This window comes from Equus caballus, chromosome 17 (assembly GCF_041296265.1).
Source record: "Equus caballus isolate H_3958 breed thoroughbred chromosome 17, TB-T2T, whole genome shotgun sequence".
Classification (NCBI taxonomy): domain Eukaryota; kingdom Metazoa; phylum Chordata; class Mammalia; order Perissodactyla; family Equidae; genus Equus; species Equus caballus.
Genome location: NC_091700.1, coordinates 88,740,957 through 88,762,341, shown reverse-complemented (window position 1 = coordinate 88,762,341; position 21,385 = coordinate 88,740,957). Strand labels below are relative to the sequence as shown.

Sequence of the window (21,385 nt, the reverse complement as noted above, 5' to 3'; positions counted from 1 at the left end):
GAACTACAACCAAACTGTAAATGGGTTTATTATTTTTGCCCCCTCCACTGTCTCCCATACCTGGGCTCAAGGTTGTCCGAAACCTGGAGGTGGGTCCCAGTCACGGACAGAAGAGCTTTAGAAAAGCTCTCTAGTTCTGGCTGAAGCAACTGGAAAGGGGACTCCTCATAGTTAGGAGTTTGTTTTTTCTTCTCTTCTCCATTCTCCTGAGTCCTAGCGCCTAGGCAATCCCAGCCACAGCAGCGGCAGCGGCAGCCTGCAGGCATCGAAAACTCTGGGGTGGGGAGCCTTTCTCTTTAATCAGAGGAACTATGATCCCAAGATGGGAGCAAACTCCCAGTGTTTTTGTCTCCCTCTGTCTTCCCATGTCTTGGTCCTGGACATGGGCCCTGTTCTGAGAAGTGTGCATCACAGTGGGATAACTAATACCTCAGCTTTCAAGATAGGGGAGCAAAAAGGGAACCTCAGGGAACTAGAAAGTACCAGCATCACGGCAGAAAGGGAATGCCTCAGGTTCCCTTTGGAACTGGGCTCACCTCTGGGCTGCACATGCATGAGTCTGACCCTAAACAGCGTACTAAAAACTTTGAGAATTGAATTATGGAGTAGACACTACCTGGATTCCAGATTGAGCACTGGCTTGTGCACACACAGGATAGATTCAAATAGCACAGCAAAGACTTTGAAAATGGAACTAACGTTAGAAAAGCCATATACAGAAAGAATAGTGGAACAAAAAAGAGTTTTAAATGGACTCACACAAACCTGGTCATCTGATTTCCAGCAAAGGTGCAAAGACAAGTCAGTGGAGAAAAGATAGTCTTAGCAAGTGGTATTGAGACAATTGGTCATCCATATGCAAAAAAACCCCCAAAAGAACCTCAGTCTAAACCTCACGACCTATACAAAAATGAACTCAAAATAGATTATAGATCTAAATGTAAAACACAAAACTATGAAAATCTTAGAAGGGAACATCATCTTTGTGATCTGGAATTAGGAAACAGTTCTCTTACATGACATCAAAGCACAATTCATTAAAGAAAAAATTAGTAAATTAGAGTTCACTAAAATTTTGCAAAAGACACTATTAAGATAATGAGAAGGCCAACTATAAACTTGGAGCAAATAGTTCCAAATCACATATCCAACAAAGGACTTACGTCCAGAATATAATAAAGAACTCTCGAAACTCAACAGTAGGAAAACAAACAAATGCACAGAATACTTGAACACTTCTCTAAAGAGGATATCTGCTGATGGCAAATAAGTATATGAAAAGATGTTCAATATCATTAGCCATTAGGTACATGTGACTTAAAACCATGGTGAGATACCACTACAAACCTATTAAAATGGCTAAAATTAAAAATACTGTCAATACCGAGTGCTGACAAAGATGTGGAGCAATTAGAACTCTCATACATTGTTGGGGAGAATGCAAAATGCTACAGTCTCTCTGGAAAGCAGTCTGGAAATTTCTTATACAATTAAACATACATTTGCCATATGACCCAGGAATCCCACTCCTAGGTATTTACCTAGAGAAATGAAAACTTTTGTTCACACGATGAATTATTTTTTTTCCTCTCCCCAGTATATAGTTGTATATCCTAGTTGTAAATCTTTCTAGTTGTTCTATGTGGGATGCCACCACAGCATGGCTTGATAAGCAGTATATAGGTCTGTGCCCAGGATCCAAACCGGCGAACCCTGGACCACGGAAGCAGAGCACGTGAACCTAACTACTACACCATGGGGCTGGCCCCTGCATTAACATTTTGTAGCAGTTCTATTCATAATTGCCAAAACTTAGAAACAATTCAAATGTCTTTCAGTGGATGAAAGGATAAACAAACTGTGGTACATCCATATAATGGAATGCTCCTCAGAAATAGCAGGAACAAAGTATTGATTCGTGTAATACTTTGAATGAATCTCAAAGGCATTTTCCTGGGTAAAAGAAGCTGGTCTGAAAAGGGCACACACAGTAAGATTTCGATATACATGGTATTCTCAGAAAGACAAAATGATAGTGAGGGATAATAGGTCAGTAGTTGCCAGAGGCTTGAGGTAGGAGGAGGATGTGGATAATGGGAGGGAGTGTTTTGTGGTGATGGAAACATTCTGTATGCTGATTGTGGTGGTAGTTACGCACATCTATACACGTGTTAAAACTATGCACACCCAAAAGTCATTTTAATGTTAATTAAAAAAATAAGACTAAAAAATACTTTGTATTTATATGTAAAACGGAGTTAGAGGTGGGGTTTAGATAATTATAAACTGGGTTTTTCACCAGTCGGAAGTTATATGGGATTCTTTATTGTGCTGGACTGTCTGTCTCATTGCAAGATGTCTAGCCAGGGCTAATCCTTGTGGGTAGCTGTATTTGAATTGCAAAAGTGCACTCTACTGGACAGACAAATGACACAAAAGTGCCCCCTCTGGTTGGAATATTTAGAATATGGAGACCGTCACCAGAAATGATGCGGCCTTCTTCTTGGCAAGGGGAGCATGGGCCGGACATGGGCCCTCCTCCCGCCCTCGTTGGATGCCTTTGTGTGGTACCAAAGTGAACACCCACATGGGGCAGCCCTGAATCAAACATCCCTGGATCCTGACTTTAAAATGCCACCAGCAGCCCCAACCCTCATGTCAAAATAAACAAACAAACAAATCCAACACCCAATTTTTCCCAAATTGTCTCAAGAGCTGGAAGAGCTCCCCTTAAGAACAACTATCCTGGTTCCCCAGGGTCTTGCACAGAAATAGCAATTAAGTTAGAAAGCTAGTCCTTGAAGCAAATCATTATAAGTCTTTCTTCAGGTTATTTTTACTTTACCTATAAAACAACCAGCTCAGGGCCTGGCACACACTGCGCTTTTGATCAATGGAGGTTTATAGGTTTTCCTGTAGAACTAGGAAACTGAGCTTTCCTACAGACCAATGTCATTCCCTAAAGAAGCAAATAGCATTTGAGGCCAATGGGAACTATAGTTTTAAAGAGGGAGGAGGAGCGGGGGAAAGACCTTCCGTCTCCCTACAAATCCCACTACTCACCTCCCGTAGGGCTGGTTGTACCAGATGGCACAGGGACGTCTTTTTCTCCTCATTTTCAGAAGCTGCTAGAATCTATTACACATCAGCTCAAAGGTCAACAAATCTTTGATAAACTGCAGATAATTGAGAGTTGAATGTAATAGGCCCCACGGTTGATTTTAATCATTGGTAAATAAAATATTTCTCTTTTTAATAACTTTACTACAATAGCAACCCCAAATGAAGAAATCACAACCCTGTAAACGAATAATGATCATGTATATGTAAAATACACATTTTATTTATAAATATATTTGTTACATACAATTATTTATAATTATATCTTAGACTCAAGTAGCACTTTTATTAGACAATCTGTAAGTGTTTTATAGAAAACCGCGTACCTTCTCTATTTATGAGATGGAACTGTCCCTGGATAGCTGAGTGGAAGTGAGGGAAAACATTCTACTCCAGGATACCCTAAAGCACCTTCAAATCATTCATATCATTCATCATGCTTTGAAAAGGGTTTATTAGACCCAAATAACAATAGAAACTTTTGTACTGCACATTTCCCGACTATCCCCTCACACTTTCGCAAATCTGTCTTAAAATTTTTGACGAAGTGGTCACAGTGATGGTCATTATCTTCAAACACATGACCTTGAATAACCGAACAACTGAAACCCCTGATATTTAATCAGTAAACCATTTAAGGTCCATCTGTGGGGAGAATATGAGTCCTGGTGTTATCAGAAAACATTCCATTGATACCTGATATTATCAAGAAAGTGTCAGCAATGTATGAGAGAAGTCCGATTTATGAAATTTTCCCTTTTATTGATCATGCTTTTGATGTCAAGTATAAGAATTCTTTGTCTAGTCCTAGATCCTACAGATTTTCTCCTATGTTTTTTCTAAACTTTTAAGTTTTGTGTTTTACATTTAAGTCTTTGATCCATTTTGAGTTAATTTTATATAAAGTGTGAGACTGAGGTTGAGGTTCATTTTCCCCCCATGGATGTTCAATTGCTCCTGAACTATTTGTTGAAAACACGATCTTTCCTCCACTTAATTGTTTTTGTACCTGTATCAAAAATTAGTTGGGCATGCTTGTGTGGGTCTGTTCCTGGGTTGGCTCTATTTCATTGATCTTTGTGTCTCTTTCCTCCAACACAGTCTTGATTACTGTAGCTATATAATAAGTCTAAAAATTGAGTAGACTGATTCCTCCCATTTTATTCTTTTTTTTTAAAAATAGTTTTAGCTATTCTAGTTCCCTTGCATTTCTATTTAAATTTTAAAATAATCTTGTCTATATGTACAAAAACTCTTGCTGGATTTTTTTATAGAAATTTTATTAATGCTGTATATCAATTTTGGGAGAATTTCACATCTTTACTATGTTTGGCCTTCCAATTCCTTAACACGTTTATTTATATATTTAATTTCTTTCATCAGCATTGTGTAGTTTTCATCATACAAGTCCTACACACGTCTTGTTAGATTTGTACCTAAGTAATATTTTTTGAGCAATTGTAAATAGGTTTGTATTTCAGTTTTGGTGTCCATGTGTTTATTGCAAATGTATAGCAATACAAGTGACTTTGCTTATTTATCTTGTATCCTGAGACCTTGCTAACCTCACTTATTCTAAGAGTATTTTTGTAGATTCCTTGTGATTTTCTATAAAGACAATCATGAAGTATGCAATAGAGACAATTTTGTTTCTTCCTTTCTTATCTATGTGACTTTTACTTCCTTTTCTTGACTTATTGCACTGGCCAGAACAACCAATAGCAAGTTGGATGAGAGTAGACATCCACGCTTTGTTCCTGATTTTGTGCAGAAAGCATTCAGTCTGCTACCACTATGCATAACGCTAGCTGTAGGTTTTTTGTAGACACTCTTTATCAAGTTGAGGACGTTCCCATATATTCCTATTTTTCTGAGAGTTTTAATCATGAATGGGTGTAGGATTTCATCATTTTTTGCATCAATTGGTACTATCATGTAACTTTTCTTCATTATTTTATTAATGTGACAGATTACATTGATCAATTTAAAAATATTGAACTAGTATTGCACTGGAATAAAACTTACTTGGTCAGGTGTCTAATTCTTTTTATATACTGCTTAATTCTTTTCGTTAGTAGTTTTTTTTAATTTCTTTTTTTATTTTTTTAGGATGTACATCATATTTTGAATTCTGTGTACATTACATCATGTTCACCACCCGAAAACTAATTATAGTCCATCTTCTCACATGTAAGCCTAATCACCCTGTTTGCCCTCTCTGCTCCCCCCTTCCCCAATGGTAACCACCAATCCAATCTCCAATGCTATGTGTTTTTTTGTCGTTGTTTTTATCTTCTACTTATGTTTGAGATCATATGGTATTTGACTTTCTCCCTCTAACTTACTTCACTCAGCATAATACCCTCAAGGTCCATCCATGTTGTCGCAAATGGCCGGATTTCGTCATTTCTTATGGCCGAGTAACAGTCCATCAGGTATAAATACCACATCTTCTTCATCCATTTGTCCCTTGATGGGCACCTAGGTTGCTTCCAGGTCTTGGCTATCGTGTATAATGCCGCAATGAACATAGGGGTGCAAGCACCTTTATGCCTTTGTGTTTTCAAGTTCTTTGGATAAATACCCAGCAGTGGAATAGCTGGATCATATGGTAGATCTATCCTTAATTTTCTGAGGATACTCCATACTGCTTTCCATAGTGGCTGTACCAGTTTGCACTCCCACCAGCAGTGAACAAGGGTTCCCTTCTCTCCACACCCTCTCCAACATTTGTTGTTTCCTGTCTTGTTATTTATAGCCATTCTGACCAGAGTGAGGTGATATCTCATTGTAGTTTTGATTTGCATTTCCCTGATAGCTAATGATGTTGAGCATCTTTTCATATGTCTGTTGGCCATCCGTATATCTTCTTTGGAGAAATCTCTGTTCAGATCTTTCGCCCATTTTCTAATTGGATTGTTGGTTTTTTTGTTGTTGACCTGTATTAGTTCTTTGTATATTTTGGATATTAACCCCTTATCTGATATGTGGTTTGCAAATATCTTCTCCCAATTGTTAGGTTGTCTTTTCATTTTGTTGATGGTTTCCTTTGCTGTGCAGAAGCTTTTTAGTTTGATGTAGTCCCATTCGTTCATTTTTTCTTTTGTTTCCCTTGCCCGGTCAGACATGGGACTTGAAAATATGCTGTTCAGACCGATGTCATAGAGCGTACTGCTCTATGTTTCTTCTAGAAGTCTCATGGTTTTGGGTCTTACATTCAAGTCTTTAATCCATTTTGAGTTGATTTTTGTGCATGGTGTAAGGGAATGGTCTACTTTCATTCTTTTGCATGTGGCTGTCCAGTTTTCCCAACACCCTTTATTGAAGAACTTCTCCTTTCTCCATCATATGCTCTTGGCTCCCTTGTCGAATATTAGCTGTCCATAAACGTGTGGGTTTACTTCTGGGCTCTCGATTCTGTTCCATTGATCTGTGTGTCTGTTTTTGTGCCAGTACCATGCTGTTTTGGTTACTATGGCTTTGTAGCATAATTTGAAATCAGGGAGTGTGATACCTCCAGCTTTGTTCTTTTTTCTCAGGAATCCTTTGACTATTCGGGGTCTTTGCTAGTAGTTTTAAATGTTTCTTATACCTACATTAATGAGAGATAGTGGCCTGTAGTTTTCTGTTTTGTGATATGTTATCTGTTCTTATGCCAACATCACACAGTCTTGTTTACTGTAAATTTGTAGTAAGTTTTGAAATTGGGAAATATGAGTCCTCTAACTTTGTTGTTTTCAACATTATTTTAGCTATTCTGGGGCCTTTGGATTTCCATATGAATTTAGGATCAGCTTGTCAATTTCTGCAAAAACAGTAGCTGGAATTTAGATAGGTATTATGTTGAATCTGTACTGCCACCTGTTTTTATATGGCCCATAACCTCAGAATGGTTTTTACATTTTGAAATTCTTTTAAAAATACCAAAAGAAGAATAGTATTTCATGTCAAATGAAAATTATATAAAATTCAAATTTCCATGTGTATAAATAAAGCTTTGTGGAACACAGCCGTACTTATTAATTTACATATTGTCTATGGTTCCCTTAGCAATACGATGGCAGAGTTACAACAGAGACTGTATGGCCCACAAAGCCTAAAATCCATACTATCTGGTCCTTTACAAAAGAGTTTGGGGACCCCTGCTTTAGACTACAGCAAAGATTGAACAATTATTGCCTGAAGTTTCCAAAAAAATTGAGCCTAGGACTATGACTATGGGCTAGAATTTCCCATTCCTATTCCAAGGATTTTTTTTTTTTTGAGCTATGTCTAGACCTGGTGGAACTTGGTCTTTGAAAAATTCTTTCCTACTGTGGTGTGTAAATGTGGAAACAGAGAGGCTGAGACCATATGCAGCAAAAAAAAATGGAAAGATGAAGACTGTGGGTATTAATACAACAGAATAGAACTCAATTATTAGAGCCAGAGGGACCTCAGCAACCCTCTCATTTTTACAGTTGAGGACAATGCGACTCAGGAAGTCTTCCCCCAAATTACACAGTGTCTGGTTCCTGCAAGTTCACCATAGCAAAAAGCACTTGGTTCATCTCTCTCCAGAGACTTTTCAGGGCCTCCACTCAGGAGACTTCTGTTGAAGCTTAAGAAGAGAAGAGTTCCACTGTCAGCAGGCTGCTCTTTGAAACGATCACTTCCTGGCACTGAGTGTAATTCTATTTTGCATATGCTAAAAACCGTCACTATGAGGCATTGATAATGCCCCTGACGGTTTGGATGTCGCCTCATTTTAAAGCCTGCAGGCCACTGAATCTTTAGCTCCCTCATGTGATATCAAAGACACGTGGAAGGGCAAAGAGTGGTCAAAGACTAGAGATCAAATTCGGGGCATTTGAAGTTGTTATATTCATTGGTCAAAATATATTCTTTCTTTGTGTGAACTAAAGGGAGGTTTCCCTGGTTGGATTTCCACTGACTGCCACTCACTGCCCTGTGTCACATGGTCATTGGCATGGTAGCTTGGGGTCGGCGTAGACCTGAGCTGAGACTCAGCACGCTGAGAGGATGAGAGAATTTGGCTGCTGCCAAAGGAGGGCCTGAAAAGGAGAAGCATTTCCATCAGGTTAATGAAACCTGTCAGCACCAGCAGGGCTCCAGAGCATGATCTCCCAGAACTTAAGATGAGTGGAAAAGTGGCCAACAGAAGGCAGTGGAGCGGATAGGAAGAAACAAAGAATTCTTCCTTACACCCAGTTATAGCAGGAGTAGGAGTTTGGCAGGAAGTGGTCATGAAACAAAGTAAAATTAAAGTATGGTACAACAATTGGCAAACTGCTGACTTTGTTCGCTGAACATTACTTATGGGGTGCAGCTTCTACTGGGGCTGCTGGCGGAAGTGGGTTTGCCTAAGCTTCAGGGCCTCTCTGTGCACTGCCCTTTCCAAGGCCTTGGGAGGGACCCTAGCAGGGTGTTCATGAGGTCTTCAGTTTTTACAGAATTTGTGGAAGTAGGATACTTCAACTGCAGTCAGTTAAGCCCACTGAGTCTTTCCATCTTGGCTTCCTTCATGGAGATTTTTGGGGTTTGCTGAGGGAAAGTTGAGTTACGAATAGTACACTATATTAACTGCAATTTAGAAAGATGTTTTGGAACATTTCAATAAAAACTCATGAGAAACTATACACTCCCATTTAGACACACAGAAAAGGTAACTTATTTTACACTCTTTAAATTCATTTATTAAAGAATTGAGAGAAAATTCAGGTAAAAATTAATGATATATGAAACAAGACAGTAAATACGAGGGATTAAGTCAATAGAAGTTATTCTGACATCCAGATGGAAGGCATAACAAAACTTTCAGATCATATAGTGGTCCCCCCCACAACCCCAAATCCACAGTTTCTCTTTCTGCAGTTTCCGTTACCTATAGGTCAACTGCGGTCCAAAAATATTAAATGGAAAATTCCAAAAATAAGCAAGTCATAAGTTATAAACTGTGGCATTCTGAGTAGTGTGTTGAAATCTCGCTCTGTCCTGCTCCATCCTGCCCAGGAAATGAATCATCCCTTTGTCCAGAGGATCCACACTGTATACACCACCCGGGAGTTAGTCACTTAGTAGCCGTCTGGGTAATCAGATCAACGTGGAGGCATCACAGTGCTTATGCTCAACTAACCTTTATTTTACTTAATAATGACCTTCGAGCACAAGAGTAGTGATGCTGGCTATTCTAATATGCCAAAGGGAAGCCTAATGAGCTACCTTTGCGTGAAAAGAACATAGTATGTATAGGGTTTTGTACTACCCAAGGTTCCAGACATCCACTGGGGGTCTCAGAATGTATTCTCCGTTAATAAGGCAGGACTGCTTTACTAAAACTAATCATTCACTATGAGGAAAGGACATTCTGTCAGGAGAAATAAATGGTACTTGGATTGTTTGAAAATCCAATTAATGAAGAGTCGTGAATTATACGAACTCATTGGAAAAGTATTTTAAATTCTTACGGATTAAACATGAAATATTGACATTGATAAGGAGAATATATAACTCAATACTCCAATACAGTGAGGACTTTGATGACAAATTGACTGTCGAACATTGTCAATTGGAAGGCATTGACACAAAAAAACTTAAAATATCCTGAAGTCTTACGGCTTGTATATGAAAGAAACTAGTTAGTGCTTCCTCCAAATTTGACAAGATCCAGAAAGCTATAAGACATTACTAACGACTAGTTGCAAAGTTGAAAGAAACTTTTCTAAGTTAACAATAATAAAAAAATTTCAACTAAACGTGCTTAAGGGAAGACCAAATTTTCTTTCTATTCTGACTATAAAAATATTACAAAATTATCGTCTTTTGAAGAAACTATCAGACTGTATGCAGACAAAAATTGTAGGAAAAAAGCATTTTAGAGATGCGTGAGGAAGTTAATTAATTAGAAACACTTATTTTTCTGGATTTTGTGATGTTTGTGGCATTTAGTATCTTTAAAAAGTTGTAATCTGTGTGATTTTTCTTATACTAAATATCCTCTTTTGTACCAGTTTGATATTTATAATTTTGTACTCTTTTTCTAAAAGAGGGCCCCTTGAATTCTATAAGCTTCATATATATATATATATATATATTTTAGTTGCAGTAAAATGTACATTACAAAATATTCCATCTTAACCATCTTTAAACGTCTAGTTCAGTGGCATTAAGTACTCTTACACTGTTTTATAACCATCACCACCATCCATCTCCAGAACTCTTTTCATCAGTGCAGATTGATCCTCTCTAACCATTAAACACTAACTCCTCATTCCTCCCACCACCCAGCCCCTGGAAACCACCACCATACTTTTTGTCTCCATGAATTTGACTACTTTACATATCTCACATTGTGGAATTATACAGTATTTGTCTTTTTGTGATGGCTTATTTCACTCAACATTATGTCCTCAAGGTTCATCCATGTTGTTGCACGTGTTGGAATTTCCTTCCTTTTGAAGGCTGAATAATATTCCATTATACTTATATACCACATTCTGTTTATCCATTCACCCATCATTGGATACTTGAGGTGTTTCCACCTCTTGGCTATTATGAATAATACTACTATGGACATGAGTGTACAAATATCTCTTCAAAATCCTGCTTTCAATTCTTTTGGATATACACCCAGATGTGGAATTACTGGATCATATGGTAGTTCTATTTTTAATTTTTCAAGGAACTACCATACTGTTTTCCACAGCAGTTGCACCATTCCTACCAACAGTGCACAAGGGTCTCAGATGTTCCACATCCTTGTCAACACTTGTTATTTTCTATTTTTTTGGATAATAGCCATTCTAATGGGTGTGAAGTCCTTAACATATTTTTAACTCACAGCTGGGATGTGGTTTTGCTGGGCAAGCATTTATACAGCATCACCATATCAGTTATCCTCTTTGTGGCCACTTCCATGGTCATGGTTAGAGCACAGCTTTGCAAAGCCTTTCAGCATTGCTCCTCAGTGCTCCTGTACAGTATTGGTTTCTCCTGTTCTTTCTCCTGAAGTCCTTGGTATTAGTTTATCCAAACTTGCTTTTGGGTGATATCACAGATCCTAGCTTTGTGGATTTATTGTTTATTTCTGTTTTAGAGTTTACCTACATACATACATCTCCATCTCGTTAGTCAAGAGGATCTATTCTGCATCCTTGTTCATTCTACCATCTTTTGGAAAATTTTGAGGTCAGTCTGTAAGGATCATTGCCATATATACTCGATGGTGATGCTCGTTCTATATCTGGCTGACGTTAAAGCTGGTACAACTGGTTCTACAGGATCTGTTGCTAAAACACTGAATTATGTCCTCACTGGCTGATAAATAGTCACCACCTTGTAACTCTGAGCACCTCCCTACCACCTTGGGATCATCTAAAGGGTTACTGACTGATGGTGAAGAGGGCCTCCAGGTCTGGGCACTTTGAATTCTTTTTGAACAAGTGGCCCCACATTTTCGTTTTCCGCTGGGTTCTGCAAATTATGTAGCCAGTCCTGAATAGATTATGTAGATTATGGCAAATTAAGAAGCCAGTCTTCAACAGAATCATTGCCCTTTTAGACTTTGGAGGCTTTTTCCAAGGAGAAAAGAAATTCTGCCTCAAGGTTTTCTCCAGGGTACAATGTAGAGGATGCCACGCCAGGCCTCTTTGTGCTAACCACAGATTCCCTTTGGCCCTGCTCCTTCGCCATTTATCCTGGCCAACACTCTTCTAGCCAAGCCTGGAAAAAGGCCTTTAAAGATCAACATTTTTCTGCTATGAGAAGTGGTATATTTTTAAGAGGCATAACCCTTTTCTGTGCTCAATTTTTTCCCCTGATTCTCACTTTTTTCACTGTTGAAGATATCCCCACATCTGTTTAAACTTTATATTTTTATTCTTATTACTATATTTTCTAGAAAAATTGTGTAAGTTTGGCTAAATAAAGCCAAAGGAAACTGGCTTTTGAGTTCTATTTCAACCAGTCAATTCAGGCAGACATTTTAAAATCACGCAGAATTCCTGCCTAATATCTGCTGTATTGGCTCTTTGAAAAGCCTTACCTACAATGGAAATAACTGAGGAGAACACTCCAGTTACTTTCTCAGCTATGGCCTTGATATGCAAGTCTATTTTAGCCTGTTTGGAGAGATACTAAAGTTACTTAGGAACACATTTCTATTTGTGTTTATATATTTCACCTGTGACGTGAACTTTAACTTACTTCTCTTGCAGAAATATTGTGGGGATTCATCTGATAAGGTCAGAGTCATTTCAACAACAGCACTTTTAAGCCAAACTATTATGATTTTGCATTCACTATTATCATATAATTATTATATATTATATATTGTTATATATGATTATTTGATATCTAGTATAGCAATAATAACAGGTTGTTAATATTCAATGATATTAAAGACAATTTTCACTCAACTTCAGTTACCAATTTTCTTTTATTAAATGATGACATGACAAGCTTAGGCTTTGTAATACAAACTGCTGCAAAGTGTCTTAACGGTATCCTGGACCACACGTTACAGACCCAAACATGAAATGAACAAACACCATTTGCTCTTTTGGTGTCACTCAATCTTTGTAGAGTATGAACAATCTTCACAAATAAGACCAAACCTGCTAGTGATAAGCAGTTAAAAGAGAGTGAAAATCTGAGGCTAATTCAGAGAGAAAAAGAGTGAAGTTGGTGATGGAAACATCTCCTTAGGCTTGGGGTAGGTAGTTTCATCTTGCAATCTGGACCCTCTCTGTGTACCAAAAACAGCTCTGACAGCAATTTCTTGAAACACTATAATTATTTAATAGCTGATAATTATTGGCCATTCATTATGGGACAGACCCTGTGTTGACGTTTCACAAATATTGTCACGTAAATCTATCGGTCCTCTATGCTGCAGCTGTTCCAGACACTGGTCACAAGGCAGCATCCAGCCAAACCGTCGAGCTCCAACTCCTCGTTCTCTGCAAAGCTGTCTGTGGCTCATCTATGTAAGGGTGGTTGTTCCTCCCCTGTAGTCCCACCTTCTTTTTCCTTTGGATAACAGTTATGCACACAGAGCTGTCTTCTGCACTAGACTGTGAGTAGCTTTTCAGAAGCGTGGAATGTTATTTTTTAATGAATAAATTAATAGACATGGTCACAGTTATGTCTTGGTTGGATTGTTGTCACCTGTCTGGTTTACCTGCCTCTATACTCCTTCCTCAACCTCAGTCTATTCAACGTAGCTGTACCTAACAACCCCAGACCTTGAGTGGTTTAACACAATCACAGTTTCTTTCTTGATCACACAAAGCCCAATATGGATGTTCCTGGTGAGGAAGCAATCCCGAGGAGCTCTCCTCTAAGCAATGACTTAGGGATCCAGGGTCCTCCCATATTGAATGCCTCCATCATCAACAGGTGGTTTCCATGGTGGCTGTAGGAGAGGGAAGAGAGAGTGTAAAGAATCACACAGGGAGTTTTATGGCTAGGCTTGGAAATGGTGTACATCACTTTGACCCACTTCCATTTACTAGAACTCAGTCTCATAGTCCCAGAAGGCTGGGAAATGCATTCTTGTGTACCTGGGAAGAGGCAACTAGACTGGTTTACATCTAGTGACATCACTGGAAACACCCCAGTGGCTTCCCAGCTAACTCAGAGTTGAAGCCCAAAGTCCTTGCAGTGGCCTACAACGTACCACCTAATCTGCTCACCCTCTAGGCCTTACAGCTCTCACTTCACATCCTCTGTTCACACGTTTCCTCACTGCACTCCAGCCACACTGGCTTTGGCTCCTGTCTAAGCTGTTGCACTTCGATTCCCTTTGCTTGGGATGTTCTTCCCCTAAACAACGTATGGCTAGCTCACTTTCACTGTCTTCAGGTCTTTATAAACAGTTCCTTTCTCACTGAGACCTTCCCTGGCCACACTGCTTACATTTCAATCCACCTCACCCCCAGTATGTCACAGTCCCTCCCCTGTTTTATTTATTATCTTGGCACTTACCTCTATCAAAATGCTCCATCTTTTGCTTGTTTGACTTCTGTGTTGACTGTCTCCTGCACTAGAATGTAAGCTCCACGAGGGCAGACATTTTGATCTTTTTAACATCATGCTATGTCTTCAGTACTTACAATTGTACCTAGCACATAGTGGATGCTCAATAAATATTTGTTGACTGAACAAATTTATACCAATTAGCAAAAGATAAGGATAAATTTAATGTTCTGCAGAGATACGTATTTCCTAATGCTATCTCTATCATTTTAAGAACATTACACACACGAAAGTCAATGGAATGAGTACCAATTTGTATTTTGATGTTAGAAAATGACAGATCATTCTAAATTATGTAAGCAAGATTTCAATCACTGAGAAGAGTAAAGAGCCAAAATAGCATAAAAGGAAACATTGGGACCAATAAATCCCACACAGTTGCCCCTTTCTGTAACCCTAGATCACTTACTTAAAAAAAACAATATTTATAAGTTAATAGAATCATTTTACTAAAAATTCCTTACATTTTGTTTGTATATTACAGCTTACCTATTCCTTCACCTTAACAGTAAATTTTCATTTATTTAGAATGTGGTGTTGATGCAGCTCGATTTTTTTCTCTGCTCGTTAGACGGCAGAAGTATTGAGATTGGGGTGTCAAGCCAAGTGAGGAAAAGAAGCTGGCTAACACTTCCATCTGCCTCCAGTTTTGCAGAGAGAATAGGTTAGGATAGGAAGTTCGGTTATGACTTTGATAGCTCAGTAACTGGTTTTTGCTTTTGTGAGGAAGATTGGCCCTGAGCTAACAACCGTTGCCAATCTTCCTCTTTTTGCTTGAGGAAGATTGTGGCTGAGCTAACATCCATGCCAGTCTCCCTCTGTTTTTGTATGTGGGACACTGCTTCAGTATGGCTTGATGAGCAGTGTGTAGGTCTGCGCCTGGGATCTGAACCCACAAACCCTGGGCTGCTGAAGCAGAGCCACGACCTTAACCACTATGCCACCGGGCTGGCCCCTCAGTAAGTGTTTTGCTTCCTCCATACCCTCATGATGCAGCACAATGATGGGAGAATTTGTGGGTTTAGAATTTAATGAAGAAAGAAACCACAGTAGATGCCAGAGCTGTCATTGGGTTTACTGTTGGGTAAACTATCATGCTGAATGACACTGTTTCATAATAAATATGGTTTAAAACCTTAACAAATACAAGTCATAAGATAAAAATATTTGGTCACATTTTCTTTCAGAGTAACACCCACTGTGCTTACCATAGTAATGGAGGTCACTCTGTGCAATTGGTTCTATGTAAATATTTGGTTGCAAATGGACACCGGACAGTTTGACAAATATGACTAGTAATCAGACTGGTCTGCATAAGGTTTTTTCCCTGTCTATTATGTAAAATATTTGCATTTTTCCAGTTAATATATGGGAATTCCTTTTCACTCTTTCTCTCTTCCATCTTCCTTAGTGTTTTCCCATGTTTTATCCTTTGCATTATTGGACAGAATTGACTCAAACTCACAACTCTGACTGTCTTCAAAGAGCCAGGAGGCCCCATGTTTCACTGAATGTCAGTTTGTAAGAAGCTGTGAATGAAGGGGCAACCTGCAGCTTTGATATTTGCTGGTGTTTTCAATCTATAAACTGCCCTCAAACTGGAATGATGAACGCATGGTAGGGAATACATTCAGGTCCCCTGGCACTGTGAGGTTTCCTCACCAGCCAGATCAGCCCCAGAAGTTCAGAAATGAGACAAGTCAATTCTAGTGGACATTTCTAGACAAGTCTACTCTAGTGGAATTCTTCTTTACTATCCATCACGTCCAGTAACACAGGTTACAGTAAATTTGGAAGAGCTAATAATCAACTGTGACTCTCCTTTTCTTCTGAGTTCATTTGTCTGCCCAAAGCTGGAGTTATTTTATTTCTGGAGAGCAGAGGAAGCTCTAATGGCTTAAGAATGAGGTCTCTATCTCTGGAAGCATCGGGATTACACGTGAGAATGCCTGTTTCTCCACAGCCTTTCCAACAGTGTTATGCTTTATAATCATTCCCAATCTGACTGAGGAGAAACTGTATATCAGTGTAGTTGTAATTTGCATTTCTTTTATTATAAATAAGGTCAATTATCTTTTTGTATGTTTACCTGTCATTTGATATCTTTTCTGTGAATTGTTTGGTCATGAGTTTTGTCCATTTTCCTACTGAATGTTTGGTCTTTCCTCTTAAATTTTAAAAGTCAGCTGGAGAACGTGTAAGGGCCTGCAGTTTGCCATCCTGCTGGAAATGGAAGTCAAAATGCTTGCTACTCACAAAACGTTGTCTGTGGGTCAGCAACATCTGCATGAGCAAGGAGTTTGACATCACTGGGGAGCTGTAGAACTGTAGAATTTTGGGCAGCACACCTGAACTTCTGTATCAGAAGCTGCAGTTTAACAAGATCTCCAGGTGATTTATATGCATAATAAAGTTTGAGAAGCCCTAGTCTCAATAAGTCTTAAAGACCTCGTATTTCATCTCCTCCAGGAGTCTCTCCTGAATAAAACAGAAGTGAGAGAGGGGCCTGTATTCCTCCCGTACCGTTAACACTAAGTGGGATCTGTAAACTCGTGTGTTAGATTAATACCTTTCCCCAGATGCTCTTCCTGAAAGGGTTGTGTTTATTTATGTTACTTAGTAGAATTTTAAAAAGCTTGTTTTCCAAAATTAGTCAACCAATGTTTTGAACAGGCATCATAAGAAATATTTAGAAAATGAAGAACAGTATGATGGTTTCTCAAAAAATTAAACATAAAATTACCACATGATCCAGCAACTCAACAACAAACAAACAAACAATCCAGTTGAAAAGTGGGTAGAGGATCTGAACAGACATTTTCCCAAAGAAGATATACAGATGGTGAACAGGCTCATGAAAAGATGTTCAACATCACTAATTATTAGGGAAATGCAAATCAAAAGCATAATGAGATATCACCTCTTGCCCAAGAGAATGGCTATTATTAAAAAGACAAGAAATAACAAGTGTTGGAGAGGATGTGGAGAAAAGGGAACCTTTGTACACTGCTGGTGTAAATTGGTATAGCCACTATGGAAAACAGTATGCAAATTCCTCAAAAAATTACAAATAGAACCACCACGTGGTCCAGCTATTCCACTTCTGGGTATTTATCCAAAGAACACGAAAACACTAATTTGAAAAGATATATGCTCTCCTATGTTCATTGTAGTATTATTCATAATAGCCAAGACTTGGAAACAACCTAAGTGCCAATCGGTGGATGAATAGATAAAGGAGATGCGGTATATATATACAATGGAGTACCACTCAACCATAAAAAAGATGAAATCTTGCCATTTGCAACAACATGGATGGAACTTGATGGTATTATGCTAAGTGAAATAAGTCAGACAGAGAAAGACAAATGCCATACGATTCCACTCATATGTGAAAGAGAAACAGACAAAGACAAACATAGATACAAAGGACAGACTGGGGGTTACTGGAGGGGAAGGGGGGGTATGGGTGGGTAAAAGGGGTAAAGGGGCACATTTGTATAGTGGCAATGGCCACAGGAATGTCATTGTACACTGACAGTCCTCTTGGTGGGGAACACAATGTAGTCTATATAGAAGGCAAACTATAATTATGTACATCTGAAATTTATATAATGTTAGAAACCAATGTTACTTCAAAAAAAAAAAAAAAAAGAAAGCCCCCTCCAGACACTTCCCTGGATACTACAATCCGAGAACTGACTACTTTCTACAGGTTACTTTTTATTTATGCTAAAAACAGATATGCTCTCTTAAGATATACCTGGAAAAGATTTTAAACTAATTATGTGTCATTAAGACACATACAAATCCTAAAGCAAACCTAACAAGGAAATGCAGTAAGAGGTTATCATTAAAACATGGATAATACTTGAATTAAATATTTGGGCATAGTACAGTCATTTATATGCAAATTTCCAAAACTGGCTGCAATTATATTTCATCTCCACTACCTACTAGTATCATCCTTAAGAGAAAGGAAAACTTTTTTCCTACAGGTATGGAAAAACAAAGACGAGGCTACTCTCTCAAACTAAAGTAGGTGGATGTATCTTCCACACCTTAAACACTATCCATCCCCATTCCATGCAGTGCCTGATGCTCCTCCTTCTATAAAGATGTGGCACCTCTCTCCGTGAACGAGTTGATGCAGTAATAACTCACACACTTCTAGGCCCACTCTGGTGAGGATTTAAAAAAAAAAAAAAAAGCCTTTGGTAAGTGTATTAGTCTCCGAGGATTGCTGTAACAAAGTACCACAAACTGGGTGGCTTACAGCAACAGAATTTATTCTCACAGTTCTGAAGTCCAAAATTAAGGTGTCAGCAGGGTCATTCTCTTTCCGAAGGCTGGAGGGAAGAACCTTCCTGTGTCTCGTCCAGCTTCTAGTGGTTGCCAGCAATCCTTGGCGTTCCTTGGCTTGTAGATGCATCATTTCAGTCTCTCCCTTTGGCGTCACAGGGCCTTCTCCCTGTGTCTCTTCTCTTCTCATAAAGACACCAGCCGTATTGGTCCAGTATTATCTAATTCTAACTTGATGACATTGGCGAAGACCCTATTTGCAAATAAAGTCACACTCACAGGTATAAGGGTTAGGATTTCAGTGTCTTTTTGGGGGGACACAGTTTAACCCATAACTGTTAAGGACCACATTTCTGCTCAAACTTGAACATGAGAAATGTCCCGTTTGTTAACAATACACTTTAGCAGGAAGAAGAGGCTCAGCTCTGGTTTGCTGGGAAAACTCAGTCTTCCTGGGCTTAGTTCACATTTCTCTGCCTCCTCTGACAGTCAGAACTTGCACTTGGTTAGACTTTGTCAGTGACTACTGTCAGCACCTTACACATCATGCCTGCTTCCTAAATGAAAATCTGCCAATTCTAGCACATAATGAATCAGCCAGCAAGCACAGAATTTCAGACTGGTAGAGACATGGACGAAATTAGGAGAATGCTGGAGGAACTCTTCCCTTCCCAGATGCACGTGCTCTTTTCTTTGTTCATATATTTCTTAAAACAAAAAAGGAAAGAAAGAAAAAAGAAAAGAAAACCTCACAACCTCGTGTGCCTTTGCTGTGGTTGTCAATATAAGGATGTAAAATGTTTGCCTTTTACAGAAGTGGCTGGGTTTAGGCAAAACGCGGAGCAAAGGCGTGTGCTGGACTCTGGGACAAGCTGGAAGGGATCTCTGATCCAGGATTCTCAAACAGGCCTCTAAGAGCTGCGGTGGGAACCGCTCACAGGTGTAAAGGCGGGGTGTGCATGGTTAGACAAAACAGCGCAAGGTCCCCAGGCAGGGCAGGGCGAGCCCGCCTGCACCGCCCCCTGTCACCCCCAGGCCTACTACTCTCGGCACAGCAGAGGCCTGGGAAATGTCTCCGCCGTTCCCTCACTTCGCAGATGAGGAAGTGGGTTAGGGTGTAATTGTTTTTATTATCACACATTGCTTGTTTTGTTTACCTTTCAGCCCGCCAGGCTCGCTCAGGGCTACATCCTGTGCCCCAACCCACTAGGAAAACAATCCAATCCGGCAAGCATTTATTGAGCGCTGACTGCATGCCTAACTTCCAGTCTTATTATGTGCCAGACCTACCCATTAAGTCCGGAACTGTGGTGTTTTGCTTTCTGCACCAGATTCGCAGTTTTCCCTACTACCTTAAGATACCGTTTTAGAACAGTGTTTGGCTTTCTTGTACGGTGGGACGCAACGGGCGGCCACCTTCACCCCGGGGACGGCGGTTACGACGCCTCAGGACACTCGGGCCGGATTCCTCTGAAGGCCGCATTCACGCCCCCACCCCGCGCGCTGCCGAGGCCGACCGGGCAGGTAAGGAGATGTCCATCAGCAGGCGATGGGCGTGGCCTTCGCAGAACGGCCAATCGGCGGGGCCGCTCTTAAGAGAGGCTCCCCGCCCCGGGAACCCACCCAAACCCAAACCACTGAGCATGCGCTATGAGCCTAGCGCAAATCCGCTGTCCCGGCGCGCCCTCGCCGCGGCGGGGTCAGGGTTAGGCTGCTGAGGGTCACCTCAAAAAGAGGGGAAAAAGAGGAAGGGCGGTGGGGGCCCTCTGGGAATGGGAAAGCGGGAAAGGCTGTGTGAGGAAGAAGTTCCTCAGAGTGATGGCTGTCGCCAGCAGCCGCCAGCTCCTGGGTCACGTTGGGCTCGCAGGCCGGCGCTCCTGGGTTTCCCGGGCTCCGCGCCTTGCGGTCGGTCCCCGCCGCGGAGGGAGGGGCGGCAGACGAGCACGTCGTATCCCTTCAGCCTCTGGCAGGTCCTTGTCTTCAGTTTATAGAGGAGATTGGCGAGGCTCAGAAGTTTAGATCCCGTCCAAGGCCAGGCAGCGGCTCGTCCTCGCGGCCGGGGTCCCGGTGACTCGCCAGCGCCTGTCCCGGCCTGCGGTGCTCCCTTGGGCTCGCAGAGGCTCCCACCGTTCGCGCGCCGCCTCTGGGGCGGAGAGGGGCAGGGAGGCCGAGAAGCGCCACCACGACGCGGGCGGCGCTCGGCCCCGCTCCGCCCGGCCCTGTGCTCTCGGTGCCGCAGAAAGGCCACCCTCCCGAAACCTCCGACCCCTCAGAGGCCCCGAGCGCACGGGGGCACGTGGTGCCACCAAGTCCGGACCTTGCGGGTGCTCGCGGGGTCCCCAGGGCACTGGAGGCTCCACGGGCAGGGAACCCAGGGTCTCAGTGTTCAGGCGGCGTGTCCGGGGCCCCGGCCTCGCTCCAGCCGCGGGTTGTGAGCCCTCCCGGCGGCCTGCGCGGCCCTAGCCTGGGGTCTCCGGACGTGCGGCCCGGGGAGAAGTCGGACCGGAGCGGAGACGCCCCCTGGGGTCCCCATCTGTCCCGCTGGGGGCCCCGCGCGGCGCGCTGCCCGCATCCGGCCGCCTGCTGCCGCGCCTCCCGGGGCGACCTGCCCTGCCGGCGGTCCCGCCGCGCCCGCCCCTCCTCCGCCCGTCCCACCCCGCCCCGCCCCGCGCCGCGCCGGACACCCCGCCCCGAGGAGGCGGCCCGGCGAGCGGCCGCCTAGGGAGGCTGGTGGCATGGGGGAGCCGCCGCCGCCACACGCACGGTCGCCCCTTGCGAGCCCGGGCACTGTTGCGAGCGCTGGGGGCCGCGGACACCGCCTCGGGGCGTGACACGGCACGGAGGGCGCGGCCCGGGCTGCGCAGCCGGGACGCGCGGCGAGCGGCGGGGGGAGCGGGCGCGGGGAGCGGGCGGGCGGCGGCGGCGG

General features: G+C 41.7%; 1 long non-coding RNA gene across 1 annotated transcript; it reads right to left on the bottom strand.

Annotated features, from left to right (window-relative positions):
• Window positions 1-12,537: 12,537 nt before the first annotated feature.
• LOC138918420 (uncharacterized) lies at window positions 12,538-19,952 on the bottom strand. Its single transcript, XR_011427837.1, has 3 exons — window positions 18,219-19,952; window positions 14,107-14,242; window positions 12,538-13,534 (listed from the first exon to the last, which is right to left on the bottom strand). It is a non-coding gene; the product is annotated as an uncharacterized lncRNA (long non-coding RNA).
• Between the last annotated feature and the right edge of the window lie 1,433 nt (window positions 19,953-21,385).